Raw genomic sequence first — 13,852 nt, forward strand, 5'->3', positions numbered from 1 at the left:
GGGTCAATCTGTTGTATTTGTGCCATTGATGGTACTTATCTTTCACTTCTTTACTGGTAGTTGGTGTTGGTTCAGCTGGTGGATCTTCCTTAAGGACATGGTCAAAATCTATCATTCCTAGATGCAGCTCTATATCTCGCTTCCATTGTTTAAAGTTTGATCCATTTAGGTTTTCAATTTGATGTAGTCCTAAGGGGAGGTTCATAGCTGTAGTAAAAACATGCAGAGGTTCCAGATTTAGTAATAAATTTTTATAAATATAAACATAAGGCATTGAACTGAAGTGCCCCTAAAAACATAAGGTGTCTGCCTTACCTAGGGTGGCAAAGGACATATAGACACAAGCTGAATCATATAACCAGAACATTAAAACAACGATAGGTTTATTAGATTATGTCAACACCTAGAGTGGCAAGAAGAACAATTTCTAACAACCACTGAATGCATTTTAATTTTCTGTTATATGCTAACATCGAACCTAAGAGTTGTGAATGTTTAAACCTCCTTAAGGGAGCAAAGACACAGACAATTAGATTCAATATTACAAGTGGTTGATCCATTACTTATGTTTAATTATAATTCTTTTCAAAAGATTGCTATTGACAATACAGTTTGTTAAAAGATTATGATTAAACTGGATCAAGGAATGTTTTAAAGCTTCATGTGATTTAGGTTTTGTTACAGCATGTTCACAAGAATGTATTAAATACTGAATAGGGAGACAAACGCTAATATGAAAGATACACCAATACTCAAATCACAGAAAGCTTTCAATTTTATCAGAAACATACCAGGATATGAAGCCTGTTTCTTGTTGATGAAAAGAAGACAATCCAAAACCCGGTAGAACAGTAGAGTTCTCTAATCATGATCCCAATCACAAGAAGAAGATTTAGGCGGAAAAGCTCATGATCAAGATCAACATCGAAGGACTCTAGAATTCTGGAAATCAATTTTGGGGATAACCGTTGGGAAAATTAATGACTGATTTTGCAAAGATTGCAGATTTTAGTTTGGCTTTAAATGGGCTTTGGGTGTCAATAATAAAGTGAGACCCAATCAAACTTAAAACAAGAAACAGGGTGTCCGTATTTTTTTTTTTTTAAGGTTCTTGATAGAGCACATAGGCTCTGATACCAATTGTTGTTATTTACAGAAAATATGCAGTTATATATCGTACTCAAATCAAGAACACATGTGGTGTATAATCATGAGCAAGAAAGCTAACCTGAGTAAGACATATTTGATCTTCTCCTCTGAACAATATGATGAAGGCAATCTCACTAATGGGGCAGAGAACTTGAGTGCTTGTGTGATCGTTAGAGCAGGGATCAAGGTCAATATATATAGGCTTAAAGATTAGGTGCCTCCCATAAAGGTTTCCTAATCCTTTTACATTTAGGCCAACCTGTTTCCAGTTCCATATACAATTAGGTATACCTCATTAGCAAGGTAACCTCTTAAAACAGTACTGATATCAATAGGAAACCCAACATGAACCGATGAACACTAGGAATGTCTATTTGCTTGTTCTGCAAATATGCAGCTTAGTTATTGTAACACTTAAAGAATATTGAGAGTCCACATTAAGTCTTACATGGACGTGCTGATCCCTACCCACGTGGCAATAATACACCACGTGGCAAGGGACATGGGGGTCATGATATGGGCCGTGGCGGCCCTCCCAATGTATGACGCAAAGATGGTGGTGCTGGCCCTAGTGGTCATGGAAACAAGGTGCAAAGGGCACCTAAGAACCCTTCAGTCAAACAGAATAGAGTTGGCAATGAACCATGCTATAGGTGTGGAATCATTGGGCATTGGTACAAGAACTGCCAAGCAAGCAAGCAACATAGTAGCAGCCAATTACAAGAGATATATGGAGTCTAAAGAACAAGAAAATCACTATATGGAAGAAGGAGGCCATGACCCAGATGTCAACCTCACAATTGTAGACCTCAATGGCAACAAGGAACTTGCTCAGTCAATGGATGCACTAGATTTTGATTGACCTGTTTTATCTATTTATTTTCCAAAAACAGTTGTGAAGGCATAATGCCTCATTTTTAATTAGACTATTACTTGGTCTTAAAGTTTATTTCAATAATGGTTTGATGAATTAGAACAAGACCTTGATTTGATTATCGTTGGCTCATTAATCAATTTTTGAATTTTATTCTCAAGCACTGAATTTATTCAAATTTATTTCTATACACATATTTACATGGTTTGAAATAGCAATATAAAGATGTAAAGCAATACATCTAGAAAAGAGAAAAATTATTAGAATGAAAAGAATATCATTCTACGCAAATAGAAATACTCTAAAGAATATGAGTTATATTTTCTAAATACCACCCATTTATTTGTTGGAATGAATGGAGGAGAACTTGAGTGCTTAGATGATAGTGGGACTACCCACACAATATTAAGAAATAGGCAATTATTCATTGAACTAATAGCCTATAATTCCTCTGTGACTATGATGATTGGATTATCACAACTAATAAAAAAACGAGGAACTGCCAAATTTTTTTGCTGCCTAATGGCACAACATTTAAAGTCACAGACGCTCTATATGCACCAAGAGCTAATTGAACCTTGTTAAAGTTTCAAAGCTATTTGTGCCAACGGTTATCATGTAAAAACACACTGTGAGAATGGAACTGAATACCTTGATATTACATCTAATGACTGTGGAAGGAAACACATCTTAGAGAAACTTATGAGTCAATCTAGTGGACTGTACCTCACTACGATTCGGATAATTGAATCATATATTGTCACCAATAATGAAATGTGGGACACTGACTCATACAGGCTTTTGCATGACCGCCTATGGCACCGAGGTCATGACATGATGATCCGTATTTTTAAAGAACTCACATGGACATCCCTTCTTTCGAGTGAAAAATGGGAGAAAAATCCGCCACATTGCAAGGTGTCGGTTCTAGTATTGTTCAAATGCAGTCATTGCCTTCTAAAGTACCAGAAGCACTACCTCCCTCCCATTATGCCTCATTGACTATTTCAAAGGCACATCACTCGTATTGCAAAGCCTGCTCTTTAGCAAAAACAGGATCGAGACCTTTATATGATAAAGATACAAAACAAAACATTTCATTCTTACAAAGGATACAAAGAGATGTCTGTGGACCTATCCATCCAGAATGCTGACCATTCAAGTACTTTATGGTTCTGGTGGATGCTTCGACAATCTGGTCACATGTCGTTTTAATGTCCACAAGAAATGCTGCAATGCTCCTAGCACAGATTATACATTTAAGGGCTCACCACCCTGATCACCCTATCAAGTCTATAAGGCTGGAGAGTTTACATCAAAAGCATTTGATGATTATTACATATCTATTTGGATCGATGTAGAGCATCCTGTACCCCATGTGCATACACAAAATGGTCTCGCAGAATCCACCATCAAAAGGATACAGATGGTGGCTAGGGCATTGGTTATGCGCACCAACCTGCCTATATCTGCATGGGGTTATGCAATATTGCACGCAGCTTTACTTATTCATTTCAGACCCACAGCTAGCCAACCATTTTCTGCGGACCAGTTGGTAACTGGATACGGGCCTGACACTTCACACTTACGTATATTTGGTTGAGCAGTATATGTGCCTATTGCGCCCCCACAGCGCACCAAAATGGGTCCTCAGAAACGAAACGATTAAGTATTTATGTTGGATACGAATCCCCAACAATTATCCGCTATTTGGAAACCTTGACAGGCGATCTCTTTACTGCTAAAATTGAGGACTGTCACTTTGATGAGACAGTTTTCCGGTCGTTAGGGGGAGATAGTAAAAAGGATTTTCCAAGGGAACGACAGGAATTGTCGTGGTTTGTCCCCACTCTGTCTCATTTTGATCCCCGCACTTCACAAAGTGAAAGTGAAGTGAAAAGAATAATCGATCTTCAGAACATAGCAGATTAGATGCCTGATGCGTTTACTGATATCGTAAAAGTGACGAGATCACATATACCAGCTGCAAATGTGCCTGCAATGTTAGAAGTCCCCAACAAGGGGCATAGTGCCGCAGATAGAGACACTGCAACCGCACTTAGTGGAGGTGTGGTTGAGGCCGTGGCTCCCCAAGGAAGAGGGGGAGGTCAATTGGTTCGATTGTCACTCACCCAAGGAAGAAGAGGGTGAGTAAGGCACAAACCAATCATCAATGTATAGAATCCCTCTCATGAGATTGTCTCTGATTATAGTTATGTCCATGAATCAATATTGGAGGACGCTCCGATGTTTGAAATGATTCCAGAGAACAAAGAAATCTCAAAGGATTACGAGAGTGCGTATGAGTTGATAGAAAGATCTTCCATACACATTGAAGATATATACTGTTGCTTAAGGAATCATAGAGCATGATGATATCGAACCACGCTCTGTTGAAAAATGTCAACAAAGAGCAGATTGGCCTAAATGGAAAGAATCAATCTAGGTAGAATTAGATTCTCTGACAAAGAGACAGGTATTTGGTCAGGTAGTTCTAACCCCACCAAGTGTAAAGCCTGTAGGACATAAATGAGTCTTTGTCAGAAAACATAATGAGAATAATGAAGTCTTGAGGTACAAGGCTCGCCTTGTGGAGCAAGGTTTCTCACAACGCCCTGGAATTGACTACAAGGAGACATACTCTCCTGTAATGGACGTTATAACTTTCCGCTACTTAGTTAGTTTTGTAATTTCTGAAGGACTGGAAATGCAGCTCATGGATGTGGTTACTGCATATCTCTATGGGGATCTAGATTCAGAGATATATATGAAAGGTGCCTGATAGCCTTGCATTACCCAAGTCAAGTGACTCTAAACCACTGAGTGAGTTTGCAATTAAGTTGAAATGCTCACTTTACGGATTGAAACAATCCAGGCGGATGTGGTATACCCGTCTAAGTGACTACTTGATTGGAAAGGGATATAAGAACGATGAAGTATGCCCCTGCGTATTCATAAAGAAAAAAAGTTCCGGATTTACAATTGTAGCAGCATATGTCGATGATATGAACATAATAGGTACTCTTGATGACATAAGAGAAACCGTGAGCTACTTGATCAGAATTTGAGATGAAGGATCTTGGGAAAACTCGATTCTCTCTAGGTCTTGAACTAGAACACCGAGTTTGTGAAATACTAATCCACTAGTCTGCGTATGTCCAAAAGTCAAGCGATATAACATGGACAAAGCGCAACCTGCTAGCAGTCCCATGATCGGTCGAAGTTTGGATGCAAGGAATGATCCATTTCTTCCAAAGGAAGATGATGAAAAGGTGTTAGGAGCTGAAATTCCCTATCTAAGTGCAATAGGCGCATTATTGTACTTAGCCCAATTTACTCGACCAGACATTGCATTCTCAGTGAACTTGTTAGCTAGATTTAGCTCAGCGCCAATGCAGCGTCACTGGACTGGTATCAAGAACATCTTCGATACCTAAAAGGAACCATTGACTTGAGACTGTTATTTCCCTACAGAGAGACAAGAGGGACCGCATATGGAACTGCAATCCCTAAAGGAAATATTGATGGCGAAAGCGCCACTAGCTACACTGAAACACCAAATGACATTTTGGTTGGTTTTGCTGATACTGGGTATCTCTATGACCCACATAAAGGTCGTTCCCAAAATGGTTATGTACTTACCATTGGGAACACGACGATATCTTGGAGATCAACCAAGCAAAACCCTTATGGCTACCTCCTCGAACCACTCATAGATCATTGCTCTACTTGAGATAGTTCGTGAGTGTATATGGTTAAGAGCTATCATTACACATATTCGAGGGACTAGTGGTTTGATTTCTACCACTGAAGAGCCTACTTGCATTTATGAAGATAATGCAGCTTGCATCGAACAGATGAAGCTAAGATATTTCAAAGGGGATAATACAAAACACATATCGCCAAAGTTTTCCTACAAACAGCAACAATAGGTCCTGCTCAAGATTCAAGTGAATCAAGTAAGGTCTGAGGAGAATGTGGCAGATTTGTTTACCAAATCACTGCCTAAGGACACATTTGAGAAACATGTGAAAAGCATAGGAATGCGAAAACTTTCCAAGCTCCCTTGATTAATGTAAGTATCAAGGGGAGGTGTAGACGTCAGGGGGAGTCTAACACACACATGTCATACTCAAATGTAAAAGGTGCGTTGTGCTCTTTTCCTTCGACCATGGTGTATTTTTGTCCCACAGGGTTTTTATTGTTACTTGGCAAGATTTTTAGTGAGGCAACAACTCATGCACCATTTCGTCTTTGACTTGGCACAAGGGGGAGTGTTAAAGGAAAAATATATTGTGTGCCTTCGTCAAAGCAACTGACTGAGAGGGAATCAAGGAATCAATGATTTCCATCAATCAGCACAATTATAGATCAATCAGCATTCAATGTGTTTAATGTAATTAATATTCCCGTTGTAACTCTATCCCTATATAAAAAGACTATGAAATGAAATGAATAGACCAATTTCAATTACATTTTACTTTAACAAATAAAACAAATAAAATAAAATAAAACTAATCTAAGGCACCAAACCTTAGCAATGTTCGGATTTAATTTAAGGCTATTAAACCCTAATCCCCGGCAAAGGCGCCACTGACTTGATACACATTTACGCAAGCGTATGTATCAATGTCAAGATAGGGAAATATAATGCCCAAAGTTATCGTACCACGAGGATTAGTGGCTAACCCACAATCCTTGGGTGGTCGGAACTAAAGTCACTAAGCAAATAAAGGAAATAAAACAAATAAAATAAAATAAAACTAATCTAAGGCACCAAGCCTTAGCAATGCTCGGCTTTAATTTTCACCAAAACCTAATCAAAACTAAGAACCTAGTGGTGGATATGCACAAATGAGTGGAATAGTTCAATGTTTGTGAGTTGATTTTAACATAACAAAAAGTAATGAAATGTAAAGCAACTAATAAAAATGCAAAGAAATTAATAAAAGTGTAAACAATATAATTGGGAATGACGGGTGCTAGGGAGGAACCTTCACCAAATCTCATGTGTCAGAAGCTAATCTAATGTAGATGCATATTTCCTATTTTGGCGGTAGTCGTATCCAAGGCGGTTCCAGGCTCAAGGACCGAAATTCCATTTCATGGTATTCCTACTCCGGTTCAAGGGTCGTAGGAACTCACTTGACATGAATTAGAGCATGTTCAAGGGTCACTAATTCACATCAAGAGGCATAGAGATCAAGGAATTAGACTACTAAGCGATCTGCCCGCGCAATCATGCAAAGGGTATAAATCACCATGCTTATAACCCCTCGAATACGAAATTGAAGGTTTCTAGCTTAGGAATTAAAGGGGGTCAAGCCTCTAACTCCGTCCTAGACATGCTCAAAATACACACCCTAGAGTTGACTAGGCTCCTAGACATGCATTTTAACCCAACAAAAATTGATATAAGCATCCATCATATGAAAATTGCATCATTACATTAAATTAAACATCTTTTACATAAAATTTGGGTAAGGGACACAACCCTAAACCCCAACAAGGAAATTACTCACAACTCATAATCATAGACATCAAAATTACAAAATTCAAATAGAAAAAGAGTAGAGAAGTGTATGAAAAAACAAGAATAGTCACAAATAGCTAAAAAGCTAGCATGACTGGTCTTGATTTACAACTCTCACAATTACCCAAGTCTTGAATCTTGTAAAGGAGAAGTCTTTGATGAATCTTTAAAGCTTTGGGTGAGTAAATCCTTCAAATCTCAAAATAAAATAGAAAGAAAAGAGGAAAAAATGGAGGAGAATGATGGGAGAGAGAGCAGCCCAAAGGGCTGCCTCTGTTTTGTGGTGGTGCGGCTACTGTTCAGTGAGGAAGGAATGGGGTTTTTTATATTTGGGTCGGTTAGGTCTCGGTGTTGTTAAGAGAGAATGAGATTGGGCGATGATGAGGTGTCAGAACTTGATTGGTGCCAAAGAAGAGAAAGAAAATGGTCCTGGCGTGCAAGAGTAGCAAAGGTGATGGATTGCCATGTGTCATCATTTAATTGGCTAACTTAATTAAACAAAATGTTAATTGTTGCACATCTCACGTGATGATGGCACCTGATGCTAAACTTCAATGATTAATTAATCATTAATTAATGAAATCAATCTTTTCTTCATTTCTTAATCATTTGCTCCGATTTTGCACAAATTTCTCACGATTTCCGTAACTCCGCTTATTTCCTACACAATAAATAAAAATAGATTAATTACATAATAATTGACTTGAGGATTAACTTATTTATAGTGTTTTAGATACAATTACATGCATAGAAATGCGTGTAATCAAGCCTTATCAAAGAAAACTAAATCACTACAAAGCGAGGCCTGCTATGGTTATTACAATCATATTTTAACATGTTCAGCAGTTCAGCAAGAGACTGTTAGAAGTTATACTATAATTTGCAAGTTAGGATTGCTGAAATAGTCGTATCATAATTTAGGACTGAAACAGTATATCTATCCTAATGTCTGCAAATTTACATGAACAAAATCAACTATGACAAATATAGGACTGATATGTTATTCTGATCCTAAGTTAGGATGCGTAAATCACTGCAATCCTATAACGCAAAAAGCACATATATATGGCAGTATACGATATGAATTGAAATAAAAGACAAAGGGTGTGTAGAGATACTAACTAGTTTCACTGCTTCCTTCCATTGTTCTTCTCCTAGATCCACCCTTGATCTCAAATTGTTAATGGGACAATTTGATCGAGGTTTGGTGTTCTAGTAGGCATCAATGTAGGCGTTGTTTATCCTTTATATCAGACAAAACAGTTATTTAGTTCCATCCATTAAGGAACTGCTGCATAACTTCCTTATCCTTGTCATTGGATTGATATTGATAACCACACCATTTGAAATTCAAATTCAAACCGATTTCAATATATATATATAAAACTATTTTCGTTTACAAGTTTATATATACAACGTATTAGCATTTATTTGAACTCTAAACTTCTCAAAAATATCAGCTTAACTAGACAATGTTGATGTCTAGTTCTAATGAGGCTTTACAGAGAAGTGATTAAGTTTTCTTTTATGATAGCAAGGTAATGAGCAGCAATATTGCACTACCTATAGACATTCAATGCAACAATCATCTCAGTTATCACAACGAAGTCTCTTGCAATCCCGGATAGAAATGTTTGAGATTTGTAAGACTTGATGAACTAAGTTGCAGATATTAGAGGAATAGCGTGAAGCAAAATAGTGGTACTAGGAAGACTATGATTTGGTTGGTATAACTATAAGTTACTAGTTGAAGCCTTGAGGGCAAACACACTGCACAATTTGTACAACTAGATTAGAGTGTTCGTTACAGAGCTAGAATTTCCATCCTGGGGGAACGAAATCCTATGCTTCTTTATTAATCATTAGCTAATAGCCACAACTTATTTGTTAGTTTGCTGGGTATTGTTTTGAGAACATTTGTTAAGCAAAATCCTAGTAATACAAAGAAAATGAAGGCAAAAGATGTTTCTGTTTTCATCCACAACATATTATTGTTTTAACTACAAAGATTAGAGAAAGAAGCTTGGGTGTCCAGATCAGATTGACACCCAAGATCAGAGAAAGAAAACAAAGCCTCCTTGTTGGGCACTATTCAGAGAGAAAAAAATGAAAAATATTGAGGGCTTATATGGGAAAAAGACAATAGACATATAACATTACATAAAACTACTTAGTATAAAATTGACATTTTTAGGGATAATAATGGACAAGCGAAGCTGACAGTTAAGAATAAATAAATAATTTTAAGTAGATATAATTTAAGAAAACTCTACGCTACATCAATGTACTAATACATCAAGTAAACTAGATTGGATACAGAAGTAGATTGACTCCACGCATAAGTAGACTAGTCTACCCTTACACCGAGCTAGTTTACTTCTGTATTGAATTAGTCTACTTTGTGTATCGGTACATTAGTGTACCGTTGACGATCCCTATAATTTATATCTTTGAATTTAATACGTGTGGCTGAGATCCAGTTGTCTCTCACAGTCTTTTAAATTTCTCCCTTAATTGAGGAAGACTTTGATAATTTAAAAAAGGCAAATAAAATTTTTAGAGCATATTTAGCAGACTTTCTATTTTGGTTCCTGTGGCTATTTTAGAGAGCATGTTTAGTTTTCTTTATATATTGTTGCAACTACATTAAACTCCTAGTAGCTCTCTATTATAACTTTTAGCTATCTCGCTCCTAATACAGAGAGCAAGATGAGACTCTCTATAATTTATAAGAGTATTTTGAACAGTAGACGTTACTTTTTAGTTAAATTTAGCTAAATTTAAGAAATATACCTATTGATTTAATAATATTTCTCCAGCATTAGTAGCTATTTGTAAGTGTTGTACTATATTTTATCGAATTGTAAATTGACATGTGGACAAAAGATGAGAGAGAAATATAACTTTTATTTTAGCTATTCTTAATTGTCTAGCTAAATATAGTTTGCCATTTTAATTTAGCTAAAGTTAAATTTAACTTAACTATAACTAGTTTGTTGGAGTTGAGTGTTCCTTCAAAAATAATTACATAACTAAAAATTGAATTTAGTTATTCTGTTGGAGATGCCCTAACATTCATTTTGAGTTATTTTAATTATGTAAGATTTAAATACATTTTAAACTGTTTAACCTTCATTTCAAAAATAATATAAATTCAAAACTAGCTAAAATAGATAGCATTGATGCAGACATATTTCTAAAGTGGCTAGCTAAAATGACTTTTTAGCTACTTTGGCTAAAATTTGACTCACAAATAGCTAGTATTGCTAAAAATGATCTAAGTGTGGAACAATATCCATTTCGATTTGTTTATTTGAATCTCATATTCAAAAGTTTTTAATAAATAATTGATATTACAGTGAACCTATGAAATAAACACATTTACAAAATACATCAAACCAACGAACAATTGAAATATCTATATATGTATGTATTGCATTCCCATGTCACATTGATATGTTTAGGAGATTTTGTAATGTATGTTTTCTTGTATACTATCCCTCCGGCACGCGCTTGCGCCCATGCGGAAGTGCGGTGCTGTCACACCTCTTTATTCTGATTTTTGAAAAAGGGTAATTATCATAAATGATACCTGAACTTATCATTTATCTTATTGATGGTACCTGAACTTCAATTTTGATCACAACCAGTACCTGAACTTTTCGATTTTATTTCAAATGGTACATATCACTAACTTCCGTTAATGTTCAGTTAAAAACTGACATGTGCCAAACATGTGACTCATTTTTCAAGGATAAATTTGTAAAATTCCCTTTTTTTTTGTAAGATCACTTGTTTTCACTTATATTGTAGCAATATGGCTATAAAAAATGAGACTATCAAAAGGAAAAACTTTCAACTTCAATTAAAAATATATATGAATGACAGGAAAAAAAAATTACGAAAGTTTTGATAAGCTTTTGGTTTTAAATATTTTATAGTTTGTCAAAAAAAAATTGTTTTATAGTTTTATTTGAAATGTTTTGTTTGTATCTATAAAACAATTAATTTTTGTTGAGATATTGTTTTTAAATTTTATTTTCATAAGAGGGTAGAGATACATTTTTAATTTTATTTTTAATTGAACTTATATTCTTATAAACATATTAATTGATCAAAATATCTAGTAAACAAAATTATTTGAATGGGTATTTTAGTCAAACTACTCTTGAATATAGGTAATGTGTTTTGCACATGTTAGTTTTTAACGGAACATTAACGGAAGTTAGTGATAGGTACCACTTGAAATGAAGTCGAAAAGTTCAGGTACCATCGATAAGATAGAGGATAAGTTCAGGTATCATTTGTGATAATAACTCTTTGAAAAATGGCTGAATGAACTTGCAGTTGTTCCATATATATGTAACAAAGCACAATATGCTTGTACTAATACAAATGTTTTTAAAATCAATAAAGGCATACATGAACTTTATTTGAAAGAGCATTGATGTTTAGCAATTAATTCTACAATTCAGCAGTTCTAGGAGCTTTGTATCGATCGCAACTTACTGTTATGAACTTTCTGCAAAGCACACAATTGACAATATCAAGCATTCAAAATGGAAAATACTGCCTTAACTAAACCCCATCCAATTTTACATATTATATTCCAAAACAGTAACTACACTCTCATGATCACCATCCTCTTTAATTAGTAATGCTTATGTGCTCAAATTCAATAACTTAAAGAACCATGTCAGCAAACTCTAATGACCGTTTGTGTTTAGCATTGGATGCTAAGCTCAACGTTTCATGCTTTTCTGCTTAAATTCAAGTAAACCCCATATCCAATTTTACACATCATCCTATACCATTTGAAAATTCATAACTAAGTCCAGAAAATTTCATTTTGGGTGATTTCAGTTCTACATGACTCTTTAAGATGTCTACTAAAACTCTTTAGAAGGAACCGACCTCAAATTCTCAGTAGATCAGTATAGTTTTGCTAAAGTAAGTGACTGGGTCGAAAGTTTCCCCAAAGATTAACAGTAAAGTCCACTTAGCTTTATTAATATAGATGAAACATCAAAACACTATATAAGATTCCCTTATATTTTATATGAATATATGAGAGCCAGAGAGGACACTAGCGATAGGATCCATTCAGAGGTCCACGTTCTTATTAGAAGAAATAATATAATCTCAATTATTATTAAATCACCTTTAAAACATTGTAGTATAAAAAATAAAAAGAAAGGAGAAACCTAATTTAGTCTTCCACCTAATATATGTTCCTGATTAAACTATGGACTCAATCGTTGAGATGCTAGGGTCCATTTTGATCATTAAACATTTCATTCTTAATTAACTTTCCTATATAACACAAACCACACACACATAATCACTTGCAGAGAAGATCTTATATATTATCTGGTTTGCTCACCTAAGAGACAGTTTTAAGGGACTGTGAGGGACAGATGCATCTCAACCACATGTATTAAATATAAAAGCATAAATTATAGGATTAATTTCAGTTTAGTACCCTGATGGTTGACCTCAACATCATGCTAGTCCCTGCAGATTCAATTTAATCAGTAATACCCCTGAGGTCTCAATTTCGATTAGCCGTATCTAATTTCTTGAGCTCCGTCAAAATTAGACGTTAAATCTGACGTTGGGGCCCACTGTAAGGGCTAAAATGGTAATTTCAAGATTAAAAAAAAAAGTTTAAGGGCTAATCCGATGTCGTCTGGCCTCTTGGCCTCTGCACCACTATCCCCGTCCTCCTCTTCTCAGCCCCTGCACCTGCAGCACAAACCGCCTTCACTACACACCCAAATCTCCCCACCTATAATCACTTAGTACAAAAACTGATGAGAAACAACTTCCAGCAAACCAACCAAAACAATAGGTGACAACATCAGACCACCCAAACTGAGGTTCCAAGAACATGGACCTGCCTACCACCGTGCCAAACTCCTCCGCCCCTACTGTCCTCCATCGTCTAAAACCCAGATTTCGGCCAGCCTCACCAACACGCCTCTGTCTGCCCAACAGGCCTCGATCTGCCGTAACCTAGATTGACAACCAAGTCCCTCGCCAGCAACAAGCCACAAAACGCCTGCAACATCATGCCAAGAACTGAGGGCTGCCATGTATCCCCCAGGATCCTCTTCGTCGTTATGCTCGATTCCAACAACAGCAAAATACAGAAACCAAAACCAAATTTAGAGATGCTCATAGAGTTTGGTACATACATAACTCTTCGGGTTGTACCGGAGCCCCGTCGCGATTCTTCTCCTCGAACAATCCAAATAGTTGGGTTCAGCAATGGCCCCCAATCGCTAAGCTCCAAC

Source organism: Rosa chinensis, chromosome 7 (assembly GCF_002994745.2).
Source record: "Rosa chinensis cultivar Old Blush chromosome 7, RchiOBHm-V2, whole genome shotgun sequence".
NCBI classification, from domain to species: Eukaryota; Viridiplantae; Streptophyta; class Magnoliopsida; order Rosales; family Rosaceae; genus Rosa; species Rosa chinensis.